General features: G+C 36.8%; 1 long non-coding RNA gene across 3 annotated transcripts; it reads left to right on the top strand.

Annotated features, from left to right (window-relative positions):
• The first annotated feature begins 1658 nt into the window (after positions 1 to 1658).
• Positions 1659 to 4707, top strand: LOC142166967 (uncharacterized). 3 transcript variants are annotated; one of them, XR_012697499.1, is made up of 2 exons: positions 1659 to 2930; positions 4388 to 4707. It is a non-coding gene; the product is annotated as an uncharacterized LOC142166967 (long non-coding RNA). The 3 variants fall into 3 exon arrangements; XR_012697500.1 differs by having other exon boundaries at positions 3484 to 4707; XR_012697501.1 differs by having other exon boundaries at positions 1659 to 3554.
• Positions 4708 to 7638: the final 2931 nt, after the last annotated feature.

Here is a 7638-nt window from a genome sequence, read left to right as displayed (position 1 = left end):
TAACTGGAGTACCTTTAGGATGTCACTTGCTAATTGCTGTATGGAAATTACTTTATAATAAGGTATAGTACTAATATTCCCAATAATTAGTTTTTTAATAATTTATTTAAAGTAATTTTAATTGATCATAAAATCCTAAATTTTAGGTACATAATTAAAATAAGAAAATATTTAATAATCAAGTCTCAGTAGATTTCCAGTTTTGTCAAAAAGTCAAACGATATTTCGCTGAAGGGCCTTCGTGCTTTTAAAAAAAATATATATATATATATATATATATATATATAGTGTGTGTGTGTGTGTGTGTGTGTATATTATTCTTGACCCCACTCAACACAAGCTAGCTTACATGCTCAACTTTATGAACCTACTCCTACACCCATGACACCATACATGGTGTCCCAGTTTTGTTTCTAGTATTTATTGTTATGAGGACTAATTAACTGAAATTGAACATTCGAGTCTTTCGATAAGACGTCAAAAAATGCTAATGGTTCCATGTCCTATCCATAAGATTCTTAAAAGCCTGAATCAATGCATATATGGATGTATTGATGGAAAATTAGGCATGATATGTGGATTAATAATATGGTGACAAATGGCATTTGTATCATGTTAATAAAGAAGAATGACGAGGCACGGTTAAAATACTTACAGGATTTATAGAAAAAGGAATCGTATCTGACAACTAGGAAAGAAGAAATATAGGCACGAGATACATGGATGCCATAAAAAAGAGAAGATTCATGAACAATTACGAATATGGAAAGAGAGTCAGCATTACCCCTGATTACGCGCCATCACCTATTATTACCATAACCGTTACGAGTAATTTCAGTAATGGGCAATTAATGTAGTTAATGGTAGTAACGGGTAGTAATTAAGTGAGATGAAACCGTTACATCTTTGTATCCTTATATAAATGTGCTTACCTTATTTTGTACGATAACGAATATATGCAATCAGTGTTTTACTATATATCTCTATTTGATTGAAGATTCTTGTTCACAATTCTTGGAGAAAACATCGTTCATCAATAAGCTTTCTTTCTCTCGTTTATTGAATACTGAATTTCAATTGCTTTTTACTCTCTCATTTTATTCTCTCTTATTTTTTGAAAAGTAAAGCAAACATGGTTATTAGAAAACCCAATTTTCTTTGATATTGACTTTGACCGCAAAAACTATTTTTTGATTAATCAATGGAGATGAAAAATCTCAACAAAAAAAAAATCAGAATATTAAATACTAACATTAGTGTCGCCAACTATTCTTCAAAAACAAAAAATGATTCAACAACGCATAGCTTTCATCATTCGCGCCAGTCCAGAGGCGCGATACCATCATACCAACTTCTTTTTCATGTTTTCTCACGTATATTCGACTGCAGACGTGGTCACGTATATTCGCGCCAGTCCAGAGGCGCCAGTGGATTTTATTGTTAATTCTTTTCCGTGCATGATTTCACTGTTAATTTGAATCATCACACTTGATAATCATAACAAGAACTGTTGGAATCATTGTTGATACACACAAGGTCCAAACAGAAATGACGGAAGATGGCCCAACTAGATCAACTTAGCAATTTATGTTATTTTGTATTTTGGGCTAGGATAGTTTTTTATTTTTCGTGTATTTGGCCCAATGTATATAAAAGGAATAGAACTCTCTAGATAGACAGATTTTCGGATTCTTTTCTTTTCAATGAAATGAATTTCTTCTCTCTCTCTTCGGTTTTCCCTAACTAGAACACCTAATCACAAATTCACACAAAACTGATTGGATTCATGTAGTTTTCTCATGGTATCAGAGCAGAGTATCTGCTAGTTTCTCTTTCTCGTTCGATCGGTTGTAATTTCGTCGAGTTCCGCCGGAGTTATAATGTTCGCGGAGTTTCTCGCATTTCTGATTTTTTATGGATTTTTTCTCGCTATTTTGGGGTTTTTCATCTTCCCAGTGGGCTGTTCTCGTACATCTTAGGATTTTTCTGCTGCATTCTACTCGAATTACTTTTGTTTGAAGATTTTTGGAGAATCACCAAGTTTACGACGAAATTTAGGGTGTTTTCTGCTATTTCGTTGTCGTTTAATTGAGGGACGTACCTTTTCCGGTTATGAAAAGGCCGGTAACATTTCCTTCATATATCTCTGAGGATCGAGAGCATCATCTCTGGTTACTCGTTGATTGCATGTATAATTTTTCTGCACAATAGTTTGGCTCGTATTTTTTTGTATATGTATGTGTCATTCATCATGGTAGAAACAAGTATTACACCTGCTAAAGCATCAATGTTCACTCCTGACCCCTCTTGTAACGACCCGACCGATCGTTTTGAGCCCTTCCGCGTCGTTCGGTGGTTTGAGACCTTGAGTAGTTTCACTTCAGATATTATGACTTGTAGATGTGGTCGGAATTAAATTTCGGGAAGTTCGGAGTTGATTTTGAAATAAAATTCTAATCTCGGAAGCTTTAAGTTGCAGGAATTGACTAAGTTTGCCTTTTGAGTAAATGGCCTCGGAATCGGGATTTGAAGGTTCCAAAAGGTTCGTATGACGATTTCGGACTTAGGCGTATGTTCGGGTTGAGTATCGGATCGTCCGGAAGCATTTTGACGCTTATTATGGAAGGTTGTGTTCTTCTAATCTAACCCCATAAGCCCTCTCTAACAGCAAACAGCCACCGCCCATTTCCCATTTCCCATTTTCCCATTCTCAAACTCTCAAATCCAGCAGCTCTTTCTCACGTGAAGACTAATGGAAGTCTCAAAATTCAACACTTTTCACTTCCTTCCTTCAACTCTACTCCGTTCCTGTAAGAAGGAAGTGAAGTTGCCGCTACCGCCGTCTCTGCATCTACAATTGACTGCTAACGATGGAAACCACTCCTGGTGCTCTTCTTTAAGGCAATCAATCAGGAGGAATTCAACATTTTGTAAGTTGTTTAGCAAATACTGTGTTCCTGTGGAATGAATCTCATGAGTAGCTTTACATCATTAACAAATAAATCACTCAAGCAAAAATATGCAATCGATAAAGTAGCGTATATTGTTTTTTGAAAAAACAAAGCCATGATCTAATTGGTGGCTGAATCATTCTGGGTGATTTGAGGCAAAGCAACTCCAAGGAATTGCTTGAGCTAATATGCCCGAAATTGGGTCCTAATCAGATTGTTTCCTCCTTCCTTTGGTATTTATGTAGACATGTGCTTAGAAGCAGATAACTTTTGTTATACTGTAGTTCATTGAGAGTGGCTCCAGTTAAGCTTATGACTTGCTAATTAAAACAGACAATCAGAAATAGTTCGAAATCTCTTCGGGAGTTCGTGGTGTTATGGGTAATGATTATCTTCGAAAACTTTCAGAATTCGAGCACGTGGGTTCGAGGGTGATTTTATCAACTTTTTGAGCGGAGTTGATTTTTTTTGTAAATTGAATTATAATGAGTATTAGAGTATATATTTATGGATTTGCACATCTATTGACTAGTTTTGGAGCGATGGGCATCAGTTTGAGTTGTTGGAAAGGTTTTGTAGCCGGTTATGGAATTTCGGAGCGAGGTAAGTCTCTTTTCTAACCTTGTAAAAGGGAAATTAACCTCATAAGGAATTGAATTCATGGGTGCTCTTATTTACGGGGGCTACGTATGCACGAGTGGACGAGAGTCCGTGCGTAGCTACTAATTATGCCTATGCCCGGATAGTTTTAGGTTTACACCATGCCTTATTGATACCGTTATTTGATTATGTTTGTTATTTGCCTTGAAAAGAGTTGAGATTTGAGTATGCTTATTAATTGCTTTGAAAAGAGTTGAAATTGAGGATTTCGAAATTTGAAAGTTTTCATTTGATTTTCGTATTTTGAAAAGAATTGAGGAATATTATAATAACTTGAGAAATCTATGTTCAACCGCGTCGCAACTATATTCCGCGAGCGGGGTAAATTTTCACTACTCTCATGGGAGGTGGGCGTTCGCCTCGGCAGGTTAATAGATGCATTTATGGTTCGCGACGTTCGATCCTCGGCATCGCACCGTTTAAATATTTATGTTGGATCGGGTCGTACAGCCTCGGCATGACTTTCGCATGATTACTCTTTGGAACTAATAATAATTAATATTGCTTCATTTGCTTGAGATATAAATTGTTAAATGATGAAAATAAGATTCGGGAATTTCTATTAGTACAAGGATTGTTTATTATTTTCGGTTATTGAGTTTTCAGCTATATTATGAAAATCCATGCTTAATTATGATATCCGTATTTTATTGTGAGCTCATAGTAAGTGTCAGAGTCGACCTCTCGTCACTTCTTCTTCGAGGTTAGACTGGATACTTACTGGGTACGCATTTATTTACGTACTCATACTACACTTGCTGTACATTTTTGTGCAGGTACATATATGTCTAGTGGCCTTGTGAGCGCAGAGGCGCGGTTATTGCGGGGACTTAGATGAGTTGCATCTCTTGTTGCGATCCGCAGCCAATAGAGTCTCCTTCAGAGTTATTTATATTTTTTCTGTCTAATTTGTATTCCGGATAGATATTGTATTTTATTTTACTTTCTAGTTGATGCTCATGTACTGGTGACATCGGGGTTTGGGGGTACTTATGGGTTGTTCAGTATCGTAGTTGCGAAAATATTTTCATTTACTCTGTAAATTTTATCTCTTATTATTTAATTGAAGAAAATTATGATTTCAAAAATACTAAAATAAGTAATTAAGTTGATAAATTATTGTTGGCTTGCCTAGGCGCCATCACGACCTTTAATGGATTTTTGGGTCGTGACACCTCTAACCCTCTACACCTATTTTCCTCTAATACTCCTGGGGTATCTCTCGTTACTGTTCCTTTTGCTGATAATGGGTTTGGGGGATGGAGTAGGAACATGATTGTATCCCTCTCATCTAGAAATAAATTGGCTTTTGTCGATAGAAGTTGTCCTAAACCTGCTGAGGATTCTCTTCAGTTTCAACAATGGAATAGGTGCAACAACATGGTCATCTCTTGGTTGACCAGTTCACTTTCCTCGGACATTGCTGAAAGTGTCCAGTATTATGAGACTGTTGAGAGTATTTGGATTTAGCTTAATAAAAGATATAGTTCAGTCGATGGGACTAAGGTGTTTGAGTTAAAAAAGGAAATTGCCTCAACCTTCCAAGGGTCCTTAGATATAGCCTCATATTTTAACAAACTGAAGAAATTGAGGGATGAGTTAGTCTACATGTGCACTAATCATGCAAACAGATGCTCTTGTCCTGTCAAGTCTGATCTTCAAAAAGAAAAAGAGGAGAATAAGGTGCATCAGTTCCTCATGAGACTTAATGATGTATATGTTAGTGTGAGGAGCAACTTGCTCATGATGCATACCCTACCTTCTCTTGATAGTGTTTACAATATCCTCCTCCAAGATGAAAGTAAAAGGCAAATCAGTCCTTCCTCTCAGTTTCAGGCTTAGGCAGCCTCTTTCAATGCAAATTTCAATAACCCTACCAACAAACCTGCCAAATCTCCAAGTCAGTTCTTTCAGAAAATTAATTTTGATCCAAGTAAATCAAATCTGATGTGTAGATACTGTAAGAAGCCTGGTCACAGCATTGAAATATTCTATAAGCTTCATGGTTTCCCTTCCAACTTCAAATTTACTAAAAGGAAGAAAGTGGCTGCTAATGTTGAGGTTCAACAGGCTCCTGTCATTCCTGATACCAATTCTCCATCTGAGCATTCTTCTGAGTCCACCTCTCTGAATTTTGGTCTCACAAAAGAGCAATATACACAACTGATGCTTCTGCTACAACAAAGTCATGTATCAAAACAAGGCCCTTAGTCTAGTCTTATGGCTTATGCAACTTTTGATGGTATAATTTCACCTTCTGAATCTGTAGGAGTTTGCTATGGTACTTGTATGTTAACTAGGGTCAATGATTACAATTGGATTATAGATTCTGGGGCCACTAACCACAGGACTTCTAACAAAGATCTACTCTTTGATATTAAACCCCTTGTTGTGCGCTACCTAGTCACTCTTCCAAATGGTTATAAAGTTAAAGTAACTGGCACTGATTCAATACATTTTCTCTCTTTCATCCTTGATCATGTATTGTACATCCCTAGCTTTCACTACAATTTCATTTATGTCTACCAGCTTGTATCTTATTTAGACTGTGATATGTTGTTCACCAAACGTTGATGTCTTCTTTAGGGCCCTTCACTGTAGAGCCCAGTGGAAGTTAGTAAGGTGGAACTTGAGCTTTACAAGCTTGTACTAGATGACTTCACATTTTGTCTGCTTCTGTTTCTAATGACTCTCCTTCTATCATTTGTAAATACCATTCTCCATTGCTTTCTGTAGCTTCTGATTCTCATTGTACAAATCATTCCACTGTTAATAAAATGGAGATTTTATGGCATAACATATTAGGACATATTCCTTTTGTTAGAATGAAAGATATTTCTATTATCCCATGCAAGTTTTCTGCTACTAAGCCTTTTGTTTGTTTTTTTTGTCCCTTGGCTAGGCAATCTAGACTTTCATTCCCAAATAGCTCTATTAAAACCTCATCCCCTTTCCAACTTGTTCATGTAGACACTTGGGGACCCTATCATAGTCCAACTTACAATGGTTTCAAGTATTTTCTTACCTTAGTTGACGATTTCACTAGAGCTACTTGGACTCACCTTATTGGGTCCAAGAACAATGCTTTTCCTTTGATCAAAGCTTTTGTGGCCATGGTCAAGACACAATTCAATGTTTCCATTAAAGATTTTAGAAGTGACAATGCCTATGAGTTGGGTTCCAGCCACATCCACTCAATTCTTTCTTGACCACGGGATCACACATCAAACTTCATGCCCTCACACACCACAACAAAATAGAGTGGTGGAGAGGAAGCATAGATATTTACTGGAAACCTCAAGGGTTTTACTTTTTCAATCCAAATTACCTTTAAAGTTCTGGGGTGACTGTGTTTTGACAGCCACATATCTGATCAACAGATTCCTTTCCAAACTTTTAAAAAATAAATCACCCTTTGAACTACTATATGGCTTGCCTCATGCATATGAACATCTCAGGTCATTTCATTGCCTCTGCTACCACACTGTTCCCTAATGTAATAGAGACAAGTTTCAGCCTAAGGTTGATCCTTGTGTTTTCATTGGTTATCCTTTGGGTAAGGAAGGCTACAAACTTTATAACTTGACCACTAAACTAACATTAATATCCAGAGATATTGTCTTTCATGAATCTGTCTTTCCTTTTGCTTGTGCTAAATCTATTTCTCCTCATCTTCCTAATTTTCTTCCTATTTCAGAAGAATCTTCATCTTTACCTCCACCCTCATCTTCAACACTTGTTCCTGAGTCTCATTCCGCATTATCCACTAACACCCCCTCATCTCCTCCTTCCACTTCTTAACCAGTTGTTCCTCCTCTTGTTCTACCACTTAGAAGATCCTCTAGGGATCACCATCCACCTGCTCACCCTCAGCCTTATGTTTATGTCACGACCTAAATTTTCCTCCATAGGATGTCGTGATCACCTAGTCTTAAGGACTAGGTAAGCCTAACACTTACTAAATTAGTGGTAACTCAACCAACAATTATTAAATATGAAATAGAAATTTTCAACAATACCAAAATTG

This window comes from Nicotiana tabacum, chromosome 12 (assembly GCF_000715075.1).
Source record: "Nicotiana tabacum cultivar K326 chromosome 12, ASM71507v2, whole genome shotgun sequence".
NCBI lineage: Eukaryota > Viridiplantae > Streptophyta > Magnoliopsida > Solanales > Solanaceae > Nicotiana > Nicotiana tabacum.
Note: the sequence above shows the minus strand (reverse complement) of the source record. Positions and strands in the feature narration are given on the sequence as shown.